This window comes from Sesamum indicum, linkage group LG7 (assembly GCF_000512975.1).
Source record: "Sesamum indicum cultivar Zhongzhi No. 13 linkage group LG7, S_indicum_v1.0, whole genome shotgun sequence".
Classification (NCBI taxonomy): domain Eukaryota; kingdom Viridiplantae; phylum Streptophyta; class Magnoliopsida; order Lamiales; family Pedaliaceae; genus Sesamum; species Sesamum indicum.
This window is the reverse complement of record NC_026151.1, coordinates 6,807,819-6,824,068: the sequence shown is the minus strand read 5'-3', so window position 1 is coordinate 6,824,068 and position 16,250 is coordinate 6,807,819. Positions and strand designations below refer to the sequence as shown.

The 16,250-nt window shown below is 35.4% G+C and overlaps 1 long non-coding RNA gene across 1 annotated transcript; it reads right to left on the bottom strand.

Annotated features, from left to right (window-relative positions):
• LOC110012285 lies at positions 7,113-10,027 on the bottom strand. Its single transcript, XR_002287381.1, has 2 exons — positions 7,382-10,027; positions 7,113-7,299 (listed from the first exon to the last, which is right to left on the bottom strand). It is a non-coding gene; the product is annotated as an uncharacterized LOC110012285 (long non-coding RNA).

The following is a 16,250-nucleotide window of genomic DNA, read 5'->3' as shown; positions in this document are numbered from 1 at the left end:
CCACACAAACACACATTTTATACTTGTAATTGAGATCACACACACACACACACACACGTACACACACTGAAACTCATGACACATTCATGAGAAGTGTGCATTAATTTGTGACTAGCCATCAATGCTTATTGCCTCTCAACTATCCAATTTTGAGATCTTTTATGTTTATACATTCCTTTCTCTCCCCACCTTTAGCACTGCGTTAAATTTTAAGAGACAATACAATTAGAAAAGGTCATATATACATAGCATTGTTCGTTACACATCTCATTTCCAAGTCATATAGACAACACAATTTGCTGCTACTTACATTTTCTCCACACTTAGTAAATTTATTGCACAACAATTTGTGGGTTGTAAATTTATATATATGAGAAATACTGTTGGCTCCTGGAAATCTATATGCTTAAACTGAATTTATAATAAATTCTATAATTGTATCTTTGGTCCTGAAAGTTGCTTTAATTTTTTTTTTTTGGGTTTAATGAAACTAGAAAAAAATGTACTATTGGCTACAATATTAGTAGCTATGGCTAAAACCATGGAAAATGACAACTAACTACGGTTACATAAAACCCATACGAAAAACTAGTTGTTCCACCATGAAAAAGTTATTTACCATGGCTAAAAGCTATAGTCAAAACATTTGCCATGGCTTTTAGCCATGACAAATGTTTTACACTCTCGCAAGAACCACAACCAACAACCATTGCATGTATGCCTGTTATCAATAACTATTTGCTATAGCTATTTGTTATTAATCACGACAATTAATCATAATTCAATGTTATAATTATTCTAGTATGCAATTTACCTCCCTATAATATTGCAAATGAACAAATTACTCCTTTATGAAAAAATAATAGCAATTTACTCCATGTGATTTTAAAAAAGAAGCAATTTACTTTCATGTGCTTCATTTTGTAAAATGGGGTAAATTACTGTATTTTTAAAAATATAGGGAGATAAATTACTATTTCTTTATAGGAATAATTTGCTTATTTGCAATATCACAAAGAGCTTGCTTGTGTTTTTTCTTTTTGTTTTCTATCTTGCATTTTATGGAATTCTGGTTTACATCCAAAATTTCATATTTTTTTCTGGCGGTATAGTCCTTTTTTTCCTTGAGCCGTTAGTTTCAAATTCCACATGAAAACTCACAAGGCCATTAACTCCACAGCTTGGAGTTTACAGCTCTTAAGAAGTCAACAGCTCTTGAAGAGAAGGATCGAGCAGCTGTAGCAATAAGTTTGGGCTAAATGTTTTTTTTTGTCACAAAAAAAAGATCTTGCGACACTTTTAATTTAGGGGATAAGTGCAATTTTGATCCTTAAATATAGTTATTTATGTTGAATAGTCCTTAAATAATTGCAATTTTAGTTCTCAAACTATTATTTTTTTTAGCACTTTTAGTCCTTCCGTTAACTCTCATTAAAGTTGGTGAAAATTTCAATCTAAGTGAAAAAAATTGCTTTTTTTCTCCCGTTTTGTGGTATTTTTTAAGTTTTCGTCTAACATACTTATTTTTTCTATTTTTCTTCAACGAACTTCCTATGTAATCTTAACAACATATTGTCAATAATATATTTTGTGTATAATGCAATACCTACAACACGTGTAATACAAAAAACACCAATAATTAAAAATATACATCCTTGCATCAGTTAAAACATCGACACAATAATTTAAAATAATATTCTACAATATCAAATTGAAGGGACCTTTGAAGTACTTCTTGTAACTCCACGGAGGCATTTCAGAGGCAAACATTGAAGTATTCCCTATTGCGGTATTTGAGAAAGAGGCTCTTAAGTTGGACAGAGTAATGAAATTCATTCCACCTCTAACAATCCTCTGGATTATGTATGTTCGATGCAGATTGATTGATCTGAATCGATAAAATTAAAAGAGAGAATGCATTAACAACCTAAGTGAGGGATGCAAAATTTAATGCAGTTTAAAAATGTACCTTCACTAAAGCAATCCTAGTTGACGTTGTTAGCTTTGTTTACATATTTTTTCATGGCATTTTAATTACGTGAAGTACATAAACATAATAGATTATGTGAATCAAACGTAACAGATTATATAGAATTAAAATTTCATATAAACAGACACAATGTTTCTGTTTAGTGCCGTTTTTTGCAAGCTTATTAATTTGAGGCAGGTGCATGCTTGAGTAAGTTGGCTACTGAACTGTGGTGCATCTGGCTGCTGACTTTGGCTTGCCTCCATTGGTGTATCTGCAATCTCAGTACCTACATCCCTATTGTCAAATCTCCTTTTTCCGCATGTTGCAAATTTAAGATTTGTCTCCTCATATTTAATTTGTTTTTTCTTTTGACATTTAATCCGAATGGATTAGAAGTTGGAGCAGGAGCCTCATTAGGTTTTCTCCACATCAACCTCTGAGGCTTACCAACCTTATACAATGGTGGCAAAGGAAGCTCAATCATATTTTGAAGCCACAAGTCAGAACTATTCAGACAAAAAATTAGATATTCATAATATTTTTTGTAGGTCGCAATTGTGTAACACTTCTACACGTAAGTAAAAAAATTTACAATTTACATCCCATAACTTAGCCCATTTACGATTTTGATCATATTATTTTACGACTCAGCAGATTTAATCCAACAAGTAAAAGAAAATTGCAATATATGTCCCATTACCAATTTTCGTTAAATTGTTAATAGAAGGAGCATGTGCAATACAGGGAGAATAGCGGCTCTCAGTTGATTACTTTCCAAGTTCGCTGAGAAAAGTCTACCCTTCTTCAAGGGGTTGAGGAAGGGTAAGAACTTTGAATAGGGACTAGAATGCTATATCTTATTTGAAGAACTTAAAAGATACCTGGCGGGGCTCCAACTGCTTGTCAAACCTTTTCTAGGAGACACCTTGATCTATAAATTTCCGCAACCTCTCAGGCAGTAATTCTCTTTCCTTCTCCTGGAGGAGAAATGTCGATAGATATGAAAGAATCAGTATGGTCGGAGAACGCGGCAAAAGCATGAAAATTAAAAAAATTAAAATCTTTTTGTTGTTCGATTCTATTCACTTGAGAATTCAATGTAGAATTCTTTCAAATTGTCTACACCAAAAAATGAAATCAAAGTTCGAATCTATTGCTAGATAGAAAAGAAATAAGAGGACAATAATTTCCAACAAACACTATTGCTCAGTGCTTTTGGATTGTTCAATATTTTAAACTTGAATCAAATTCAATATGAAACAAAAAGGAGAATATCTTTTAGTATTTAGGGCTGAAAATTTCGTAAGCCTTAATGAGAAAGAGAACAAGTATGATGCATTCAAGTTGTGTGTGTAATTTTTGATAATACATACAATTGAATTTCAAATTCAAACTGCCAAATCCACAGAAGGTCAAAAGATTCACTAACAAATCTGCACAACAATTGCAGAAAGCTTTAAGAGAACACTAGTAACATGGCAGGAGAGGATGCCAGCCAACTCCTCCTTGGTAGTAGCATCCCCTGCAGAAGTTCATAGTCTCCTCACCCTTTCGTAAAAGGGAGTTATGCATGTAAAGGTTCTATTAAGGGGAAATTGTTGACGTCGGGGGGAATTGTAAAGAAAGCAGAGATGCAAGGAAGGAATTGTTCTTCCAGTACTCAATGTTTAAACTCAATACAATTCAAGAAGAAAATTCATTCACTAGAAGGTTGATTACATTCTGCAATACAAAGAAATGACTCATTTATAGAACTGAGCATCCAACTGCTATGTGTTCTAGCTGCCATTAACAAACTAACCTCCAGGAGCTAACTTAACTAATTGAAAGTTTAATCCAGCTAGCACTAACTGCAATTTGTTAATCACAATCCTAGACAAAAGCGTGCGCACGACTTAGTAGCTGACCTTGACTGATAAAAATGTTGAACTATACAGAATGTAAAATAGGAGCAGAAGTTTTAAATTAGAAGTAAACAGAGTGAGCTATGGACAACTGCTGGCTTATATGAAATATGAAAACAAAACACCACTGTCTTTACAGCCCTTCCTCAAGTGGGACTTAATAAAATGTTTATCAAACCCAACTTGAAAATAAGTGACATAAAACCTGGACTTGCTACTAAAAAGCAAACCACGGTATCCTGCTCTACTGCAGAAGTAGAGTCATAAGCATGGGAACTACAACTTGCAAAATCACTTGGATCTACAACTTGCATAAGGATTTCCAAGTTCAGGTTCTCGCACCAATTCCTTTTCTTTGCGACAACCAAACTGCATTGCATATTATTGTGAATCCTTTATTTCACGAAAGGACCAAACACTTGAAAATTGATCGTCATTTGGTTGAATACATGTACAAGCTTGGGTTTGTTGCACATTCACATATCTTTTCTAAGTTCCAATTGGTAGACGTCTTTACCAAGAGATCAAGGAATCCCCAAGAAAGATGCAGTAACCAGTTAGAGATCTTCTAGTATCCACATAGGTAATCTAGTTTGCATCACAGTATGCAGTTAAGTATAGATCACCACCTGCAGGGAAAAGTAATCCTTTACAGGTTGTGCCCTTTAAGTATCTAATAAGGTGAATGGTTGCATCCCAATGTTGCTTACAAGGATGTTGCAAGTACTGACTTAACTGCTGAGTGGCATGACAAATATCAAGTCTGTTGAATCCTAAGTAAAACAGCCTCCTAAGCAACCTCCTGTAACCTTCAGGATTAGTTATCTATTCTCCTGCATCTGTTGTGAACTTAAGGCCAGAAGGTAAGGGAATACTGGCTCCTGTGGAATGACTGAGACATGCATCTGCTACAATATCTCTGATATATTTAGTTTGAGTGACAGCATGTCCTTCCTTAGACCTTGCAATCTCTAGGCCCAAAAAATATTTAGTTGTCTTAAGGTCTTTAATGGTGAAGAGCTTATCCAAATATTGTTTAATTTCTATAATCAATTCCTCAAAAGGCCCTGCAAGTAACACATCATCTACATATACAAAGAACCAAGTTGTGTAACCTTAGTGAAGAGGCAATACTCATGTTTAAAGCTAAAAACCCTCCAATTTTGTTGTGAACTCTTGATTCCATTGTCTGGAAGCTTTCTTAATGCAATAAAGAGAACTCTTGAGTTTGCAAACATGCCCCTCAGGAACTGGATAGCCTTTACGTACCTGCATATAAATTTCTTCATCTAAAAAATCATGTAAAAAGACATTGTTAATATCTAATTGATGTATATTCACTGTAAAGAAACAACTATAGCCAATAACACTTTGAATGTCACAATTTTTTCCATAGGTGAAAAACTATGCAAACAGTCTAGCCTGCCACCTGGTTGTATCATTTTGCTACTTGCCGTGTTTTATGCCTTTCTATAAAACCATCTGCCTTTAGCTTCAATTTGAACACCCATTTGCACCCTATTACCTACTTGTGTTGGGGTATTAGTTTTAAAGGAATGAAATAAGGAAGCATTATTGCACATTTGTGTAGTGGCTCCACTATCTATAATCAAGGTTGTTGAGGAACAGTAATCCAAGACTGAATTGCCAAGAGATTTACCTGAGAATTCATCATAGTCCTCAATGGTTGAAATAGATGTTTTAGGTTCCATTTTTCTGAAATATCTGTGCAATTTAGCGTTGATAATTTTTGAAATCGCTTACTCATTAATGGCATTATGTATAGAATCTTCAGGTTCACTAGCAATAAAAGCCTACTACTGCTGGCTCTATTTTTCCTCCTTTGCTCTACCAAGTTTTTGTATCAAATAGGGTACTCATATATTTCAAAACATACTTCCTTGAGATGCGCAGTTTCCTCACATTCCTCACAAATTTTAGCTTTTTTGTCAGCTGGATTCTTTCTTTTCTGTTAAATTTTTCTAGGGTCCAAATTTGTTGAATGCTTGCATTGCCATGTACAGAGTGGTGCTTGAACTGCTTGAGTTCACCTCCTTTTGTTTTTCAAATCGTAGGATCATCAAATAAACTTTACTAACATTTGACAAAGGATCCATCATAAGTACCTAAAACCTAACATGGTCACTGGCCTCATTAAGACCTATCAGAATTGCATAATTGAAATGAGAAATTGAGTTCAGGCACTTCCTTGGTGGCTCCACAAGTACATTGTGGTGCTGGTGTGACACAAATTAGTTCATCCCAGAGCCTCTTGAGTTTTGAGAAGTAGGCTGATACTGATAGAGACCCTCGAGATATAGAGACGATTTCTCTCTTAAGTTGGTAGACCATTGTTTCATTGCTTTGTCCAAAACGAGTCTCCAATACGACCTAGAGTTCTCTAGCAGCGCTAGTATACAAATACTTTTTGCAATCGCTTTTGAAATAAAGTTCAATATACAAGACGTCACCATATAGTCCGCTCTTATCCATCATTCAAGATCTCTATTACCTTATGTAGGTTTTGTACTTTTTGGAATGATGAAACTTAGCTGGAATCGTCTAAACGAGTAGATACTAAGCTTAAGCTTGGATTATCACTGGGATGCAGCTTCAAGATCTCTGGATCTTTGGGCATCTTCTTGTGAGGGAAAGAAAAAATCAAGGAAAGAGGAAGGAATCAGAGTACATCAAAGATGGCTCTGATAACCTGTAAAGAAAAAAGAGATGCAAGGAAGGAATTAAGTTGCCATTGCTCAATGTTATACTCAACACAATAAAAAGAAAATTCATCCACTAGAAGTTTTGATTACATTATGCAAAACACAACAATGGCTCATTTGTGAGCTGAGCATCCAACTACTCTGTGTTCTAATTGTCATTAACAAACTAACCTCTAACAACTAACTTAACTAATTGAAAGTTAAATCCAGCTAGCACTAACTGTAAGTTGTTAATCACTGTCCTAGACAAAAGCGTGCGCATGACTTAGTAGCTGACCTTGATTAATAAAAATACTGAACTATACAAAACATAAAATAGGAGCAAATACTTTTAAATAAGAAGTAAATAGAGTGAGTAGAGTGAGGTATGAACAACTGTTGGCTTTTATGAAATTTAAACAAAAACACTACAATCTTTATAGGAAGACCCTCTCGTGTCATGGGAAGAAGGAAACAGAGGGAGGTAGGTGTGGAGGTAGAGCACTTGACCACCTAGAAGGGGATTGCTACAACTGAGGCTGGCTTGAGGAGCTCCCCTTGGTCTGCTTGGAAAATCCGTGAGGTGCCGTCTCTGGGAACATCCCTCAAGAATCATTAGAGGCTGGTGTACTTTCGAAAGTCATCGTAGTAAGAACAGCTTGGCGACCCCTAGGGCTACCCTTGACAATCTCCTTCAACAATTTGTTGAAAATGAGGCCTTCTGCGAGATTAGAAAATAACCAAGTCAAATATTAAATATATGAACAAAAAACATGCAGAATGGAATTAAGAATCATTTATACCGATGAGCTCGTCCAAGTGGACCGCCTTAGAGCTCAAGCCAAATTGTCGAGGAGTTTTTCATCCACCAACCCACGACAATCGTAGTAGACGTCATAATCATTTTCTAGTCGGTGGTCGTCTGCATCTTGGGATCAGGATAGGGCTAGTGGCTCTATCCCCCTCATCACCAACCGCAATTGACTCTTCTCTCTCCTCTTCCTCCCTCAAGGAAACTTTCCCCTCAGTCTCACCAAAGGAATTTTCTTCTAGGTTAGAAGGCTCATTGACCAAACAACGCTGTAAGGTGGCCACCTGCCTCAGGCTGCAGGCGCTTGGGTCATCTCTAGGAGATCGATCTTGAGCCCGTCACCCTCAATATTGCTTCGGTGGGGTCATCGCCGATAGAATTCTCCCCCATGAATCTCATTGAGTCATCAGAAGATGCCATGGAAAGATAAAAAAAAAGCTTTGAAATTATAAAAACAGAAAAAACCAAGGGTGATAGAAGAATTCAAACAACAAAAAGGAAAATGTACATGTAAAAGGAGATGGATATAAACTCTTGAAATACGTGAATGCTTGGGCATGTTATTCTATTATGCCCTAATTTATTGCAAGCATTATATGTAACTATGCTTGATCTTTTGGCTGCATTAGGTGCCTCACTGGGTTCCTTTCCTCTATTTTTCTTAGGCCTGCCTGGCATTCTCTTACTAACTGGAGGCATAAGAGTAATATGGGCAACATCCTCCCCCAAAGGCCAAAAGGTCTGATCTAGTACTGGATGTATAGAATATTTGTAGGATTTCATGTATTTATCTAGGAAAAACCTACTGTTACAATAATTTCATAGTAGTTAGTGGCGCACGACGTACAATGGCGCCAAGGGCTCCTGGAGCCATGGCGCACGGTGCACGGCGCGGCGCGCGCCTTTTCGAAGGTTGGCGCAAATATAACAAATAATCTATATATTTATATAATTAATATTAAATGCGTTATATATATACATATATATATATATAATATTTATATTTTATTTATAAGAATCTAAACAATAGTTACTTCATCATCTTTAAGTATGCTGCATGTAGTTTTGAGTTTCATGATTTTTGGCAAAAATCTACAATAAATATCAACATCAACATAAACATACAATAAAAAACTGTAATTAATTTAGAAAAAAGTCATTCCGTTACGGTGAAGTGTGAACAGCAGCGGCAGGACAAGATGCTTATAAGTTATATGGAAGAGAAGAAGAGAACTAGAGAATAATTAAGAAGAAGATCTGTTGGCACTTGGCAGAGGAAGAACCGAACAAGAGAAGAGAGAACTGAAAAGTCATGTGAGAACTGAAGAATCAAGTGAGAACTGAAAAGTCAAGACAGAACTGACGAGTCAATCCTTTTTTTTAATTAGGGTTTACCCTTTTTTTTTTAATTTCATGGGCCTGGGCGAGCTGCAGCCTAGCCAGCAGCCCGCTGCCCAGGCCCCTTCACATGGAGCGCCTGGGCAATGCCGAAATGGCACCCAGGCGCGCGCTACGGCGACGCCATATAGAAGGACGTCGCCATGGACGCCGTATGGCGCGCACCATAGCGCGCTATTAACTACACTGAGTAATTTTCTGCATTCTCCCATCTGTGATTTATCCAAAAAGTTGCATGCCTATAGGGAATCCCAAATATATCCCTACCTGACAATTACATATTTTTCCCCTCAAGGTTACGATGTAGGAACTTCACACTCATGCTCCCCAGCCACTAAGAGGTGACATCTCCTTGACTCCTAAATACTGTTCAATTCCTTCACTGCATTAGGTACAAGAATACAATCCATTTTCTGCCCTTCTCTTTTTTTTTTTTTTTTATACAATCTACACATTATTTTGGCCTTCAATCCATCCACCAATGCTAAGATTAGTTTAATTCTAAGTTCCCCCACCCAATAGTTAAAGAACACATTAAAAATTGGATTGTAAAAAGAAAGGAGTCAAAGTTCTAGTTTAGAAAGTTAAGATCGAAAAACAGAGCTCAAATGGATGAAATGCACAAGTTAGTGATGTTGATACACAAGATCAAACTCTTCCATACATTTATACTGCAATTTACATTCAGTAATTAATCAAGATAAGTCATTTCACTTAAAAGGCACAATCATCATACATATCAAAATTTTGCATTCCTCCATCCTAAAAAATAGACAATATAAATCAATTTCTTTCATCAAATAAACTAACATTTGCATGTATGATGCACGAATCAAGATACTACACATGAAAAACAAGATTTGTTTCTTAATTTTGTACAAAAAAAATCATCCACATCGATACAAAAGAAACCAAAAAACTTAAAACTCTCAAATTTGGACGTCATGTTTGGTTTCAAAGTACACAAATAATATGATTTTTATCGTAAAAATGCAGAAATCCTACTCGAATAAACTGAAACCTCTACAAAGATAAGAAAAACCGAGATAAGAGAATGGGAGATGAGCATACATACCTTTTTTTCGATTAAAGTCGTCGAGATTCACTTTTCCGGTCTTCAAACACCTTTTCCACTTCAAAATATAAGATTAGGAACAGAATCAAATCGGATTTGAAGAGATTTAGGAGTTTTGATTGGAGATAGAACTAGTGCAAAACTAGGGTTTATTGCAAATGGAGAAGAGAAGAAGAAAAGGCGCGGGAGAAAGGCAATATAAATATTTTACATCGAGGGGCAATAATATTATTTTGCCTAGCCTAATTTTTTATAACATTTTTTTTTTAAAAAAAAGGGATAAAAAAGACAATTCCAAACCTCAAAGTGCATTTGGAATTTTTTAAAAAACAAAGAGATATCTGTAATTATATCAAATTTTAGGAGAGATTACTATAATTTACCCAAATTTTAATAAAATGTATATCATTATCTATTTAACTCCATGTAACAAAATAATAACAACAAAAAAGCACATAACAATTTATGTAATTAAATAGATTGGAGTTACATGTACGTAGGGAGGTGCATCGTAGATATAGAAAGGGTGTCCGCAACAAGCATACCCGACAGGGAGACCTCACTCCGGGAAAAACGGGGTGTATGTCATCTTTCACACTGTGGGTCACCCTCACATGCCACCCCGTGTGTGGATCCTATGTTTCTATCTTTTCTTACACTAAAACAAACATTGCACTATAAACTATTCTTTGTTATAATGGGATTCAAATGACTTTTTTAATTGAATTAAATGCAATGTGTTACTCACGAAAGAATGAGTTTTTTTTTGTTTTTTTATAAAAAAACTAATATTTAGGGCTAATTTTGCTGTGTTTTCTTTAAGGCTTTGGCTATGGACAAAGAGAGTATTAGCAAGAAAAAATTAATTTATAATATTAAAATTGTTATTAATTATATATATATTGAGGGGTTAAATTCATTTTGACTTCCTGTGATATATAAAAAACTCCTATGAAATTTTAATATAAAAAATAATCCATGTGTTATGAATAAATAATCACATCGCCCCCTTGTCAATTTGAGCCTATTGTTTTGGAAACGATAACTAAAACACACCTCATAGTCAAACGGTCAAATTAGACTTATTAATTATAATTATTTTAAATTATAATATATATAATTTATAATTATTAAAATATATTTATAATATATAATTACAATTTATTAAAAAAATTTAAACTAATAATTATAACCAACCCCCATTCCACCCCAACTGCTTCGCCTCCTCCACCAATCTCCACCTCCCCGAGAACTTTGGCCCGTCGATCAGGGTAGTGGGAGGCGTGAGGGAGATATCAACTATTGGAATAGAATCAGAGTAGGAGCCTCTAGAATCATAGGCGAAAGAGAACTCAGAAGGGACGGAATTAAAGGTGGAAGACTCTAGTCAAAAAAGTGTCGTTTAAAGGGGATTGGGGCATATAGTTTAGTTATAGTAATCTGGTAGGGGGCACTGGTATATAGTTTACGACGCCAAACAAGGGAGACACCCCCCCGTACACCCCCCCCCCCCCCCCCCCCCTCCTCCCCACCGCCCGTCTCAAATAGAAAAGGAGGGTGACGCGCCTTCCTCTTCAGTAGCGGCGGCGAACTGCATTTCTTAAAATATATAAATTAATTTTTAATTAATTTAATTAAAATAATATTTTGTTATATTAATCAAATAATATTTTATTCTTAATAAATATATATTATTTTAATTAAATAATAGTTATATAAAATAATATTTTATTATTAACAAATATATACAATATTATATACATTAGATGTGAGAAAAGGACAAAACTAAAAAAAAAGATACTTTCATAATCAATTCGCAGTCAAAGTGTGTGTGGCCCAATTTCTGTATGAAGGGATTTTTTTTAACTTCAATTAATATATTTGATATTTTAATTTTCATAGAAGATTTTTTGAATATTCCTATTATCACAGGGGTTCTCTAGATTTTTGAATATTTAGTTCTTAATGAATCATTTCTTGTCCCGACGGTAGGGATGGTCCGGGGGAGGAACTGTTTGTGGTAGTCAAAGTAGCACACTTTCCTACTAGTCTACAAGTAAAATGCACATGTGTCTTTCATATAAACTGAACACCCCATAACACTAGCGGAACTCCATCCAGACGTCATCCCATAAGCGGGTAGGTCGTTCAAGGTCCACATCAACGCGATGCGCATTGAAAATGTCTTGTTCTTCGCACTTTTCTCATCAGTACACCCTCATCAATCAACGGCTCCAGGTAAACAACGATGAGATATTTCGGATTGAAGGGACCTGGGATCACCATCGTCAGGAATATGTACTTAGAACTCATGCACATCCCCGGGGGATAATTGTATGGTGTAAGTATAACAGGCCAACATGAGTACGTACCACCGTACTGCCCTTGCGGTGTAAACCCATCTCTGCTGCAAAATTGAGATATGTCTACATTAGATGGATGAAACATGGATTCTTCCTCCATCTTATGATTGGCATGCCATGTCATTTGCTCGGCAGCCACTTCCGAAGCATACAACCTTTGCAAGTAAGGGGTAATTGGCAAGTACTTAAGAATGGCATACGGTGCCTTCTTGTGATTAGGATTTTGCTTCCTGGTCGACTTATAAGCTTCTCTACAAAACTTACAGTAGTCCAGATCAATGTCCTTCTTTCAGTACAATATGCAACCATTTTTACATGCATCAATCTTCTCAACAGGTAAGCTCAATTGTCTTATCAATTTCTTTGTACTGTAGTAATTCTGGTACAGGGTGTGGTCGCGTGGCAATATATGATTAACCCACTGCGATATTCGATCATATATATGTTGAGAAATATAGTTCTCGACTTTGATATTCACCAACTCAGCTACAGCCCCCAATTGAGATTGAATGCAACCATTCCACAACGACTACTCGGCGGATGCACTACATTGTGAAATCAATCTGCCAAGTAGATACATAATCGTAGGGGCCCCCACCGTAATATGAACTAGGCCCTGCATCAGTAGGACATAACTTCGTACCATCATCAGATACACCATCCTAAGTATAATTAGAAGACCAAACAGCCGGCCCCGACTGCATCAACTACGGGATCCAACATCACATGTTGGGTAGTCGACCATTCCCCCCATCACTCACCGCTCCCCTAGCCCGTCCTACATACAACCACTACCACCATCAATTGTGAGTGCATATGTTACCCTCTTCGACGCGTGGGTAAGGAAAATAAATTTCTTGCACGGGAGACACGACTGGGCAGTCCACCAAAGAAGATGAAACTCTTCTCCAAATGTTATAAGCAGAAAGCCAACGGTAACAAGCGGGCTGAGGGCAGAACAGGTAGCGGTAAGTGCATCAAATAAATAATATGCTTATTATATGTTTGATCGAGTAGGAAAGGTTCCCTAGGTCAGATCATGAGAGTAAATGTATTTCGAGTACGAACAATAATTGTCTAGTCAAATATGAGAACCAACATCCAATTTTTATGCCCTAGACTAAGGCAGTAGACGATCGACGAAAGGACCATACCTGTATGGAACTCGAAGTCTAAATATTTACACTGACATTCACATTGTCTCTAGTACCATGAATTGTTGCTAGATGGCCACCCATGGTAATGGACATTTCTTGTTATGGGATAATTGAAAATAATTAAGTTAGGTTTAATCAATTTTATTGATCACAAGCTCAAATCTAGTTGATGGTGAATCTAAAGAGTCACACACAAATTATTGTGGAAGTGATGAAATTAATTTAGAATTAATTCCAAAAAAATAAATTAATTTGATTTGATTAAATTTATTCATGAAGAAAAATAAATAATTGGATACTTTATTTGGAATAATCTATTAGATAGATGGCCCAAACATTTAATTAATTGGATCAATTAAATTATAGCATAGCTTATTTAAATTAATTGAATTAATGTAATAAGGCATGGACTAATTAATTAGTAGATGAGTTTATCTAATTAATGAATTAGACTAATTAATTAGTGGAGATGGGCCAAAAATAAATAGTTGGACAAATTATGTGTTTGGGCTTGATTGAATAAATTTGATTTATTAATTAACTATATTTGCACTTGTGTATATTTAATTAAATTAAATATTCACATGGGCTTGATTTAATTAGTATTTTATTTAATACGAATAAGTATGAAGCTCAATCGATCAATTATCGGGCTTGATTTAATTTATTGGATAAATTAAAATAAATTAAATCCAAATAATCAAACTCTAGCCAATTTAGGAAAGAGGCCTAGTCAAGGGAAGTTGCACTTTCCTGTTTGGTGGAAGAGGGGCCGAGTGGTACTCTAAGGAAGAGCCCCACATAATAGTTTTAGGATTATTTCACTTTTCATACCCAATATATGCCTCTTTCTCAATTTTAGTATCCCAAATTTTCAAGTCATCAAACTTAGTACCTAAAGTTCTTAACTTTCTCCGTCTGAGTTCTTTCATTAAGTTAACCGTTAAAACAAATGGTCAACCTAATTTTAGAGGGAAAATTAGGTGGGAATTTGTCTATATAAGGGCATATTTGGCTTCCATTGTATTCACATACAAAAAAATTCTATTTTAACTCATTTTGATTTCAATTTCACAATTGAGGATAATAATTTTTAAAAAAAATATTTAATCCAATTTTTGTCAACATATACCAATTTTACTGAGAAAAAGCACATTTGTTTTCTTTTTTTCTTTTTTTCTTTTTTTCTTTTTTTCTTGGCGACAGTGCAAATGTTATCGTACTCTATTTATCGAGGGTTTTGCTATAATTTTCTTAATTTTTAATATATTTATAAATAAAATTCTCTCAACCAAAAGAAATAATTGAAATGTGTTTTTTATTTTGTGCACAAACGACGATGTAATAAATCAAAGTATGGATATGTAATTTTATTTGACTCACAAGTACATTGACACCCTTTCATTGGCTTATTTGATTTTTCTCTATTTATTTTTCGAGAAGAAGGCGAATGGTGATTGAACAGAAGACTCTGTTAGTTTTCTTGAATTATTACTAGGCAATTATCTCTATATTACTCCACATGTAGCATGCATTTTTATTTCCATAATGATTTGAATTGGGAGAAAATATTTGAATTGGTATTTCCATAACATTTTGAATTAGTAGTTTTTAATAGAAATTGGGTGAAAAGATTCTTTTTTTAATATTATTGTCCGTAACTATAAAATTCAAATCAAAATAGAATTTCTTTTTGTGCTGAATAAAATGGTAGCCAGACATGCCCTTATATAGACAAGGTCCTGCCTAATTTTTCTCCAACATTGGGTTGACCTTTGTTATAACGGTCAACCTAACGGAGGGTACACAGGCATATGAAAGTTAAAAACTTTGGGTACCAAGTATGATGACTTGGATACCTGGATACTAAAATTGAAAAAACAATATACTTTAGGTACCAAAAATAAAATTATTCCTAATAGTTTCCTACTAGAGTTGTGTGTATACGAACTGTCTTGGGTATAGTTAGTAAGATACAAGTTTGAAAATTAGATTTTCCAACACAACAACTTTCCCTATAACCTAGGACTCTTGGCTCTCTCCTTTTTCATCCATAGGCCACAAAATTTCCTCTCCAATTATCCATGTTTGAGTTCTCCTTGAAGGATATCCAAATAGAAAACAAGAAAAAATCGTTTAAACTAATTAATACTGCCAAACGGTTCCATTTTCTTCCATCGATCAAGTTCTTACTAACAAGAGAATTAGATTTACTTTCATGGGTATGGTATGATCTAGTTTTAGAGGGATTATACGTTTAGTCCTCTTGTGGACCAGTACAGTGGATACTGGAATCAACACTTGAAGCCGAATAGAAAAACTAGAATATGTATTTTTCGTGGTTATTTTTCTGTCCTTGTATTTTGCTCCTTAGCCACTCTTTAAAAGCATATTATTTTATGTTGTTCTGCATTTTAATATGTATCGAATGGTTGAGAACGAATGATCTGATTATTTTACATTATTTCTTTTAATTTCCATGCTTGCACCTGGTTCCTCAACAGGTCCACAACCTTTCACTGGTGACATGTCCACCACTAGCGCGCCATAGGAGCTGTGGTTGATTGTAGCAGGTGGATAGAAGAAGGGTCGAGTACTTGGGATGGGTTCCGAGACCCATTCCACATTCACTAGCCACTCGAGAATGTCAACTACTACAAATGTCGACTCCAAGTCCGAGCATAGGGTTGACTGCCGGGTCGATGAGCTGCGACCCCTCATTAATCATATGATGGAACAACTGGGGATCCTGGAACCACCAACCACAACTGCTACACCACCAGGGGAGTTGCCGTCAGCCTTGGTGAAAAAGGTGGACGCAATAGACTACAAAGGACCCAACACTGTAGTCTCTTAATGACAATAAAG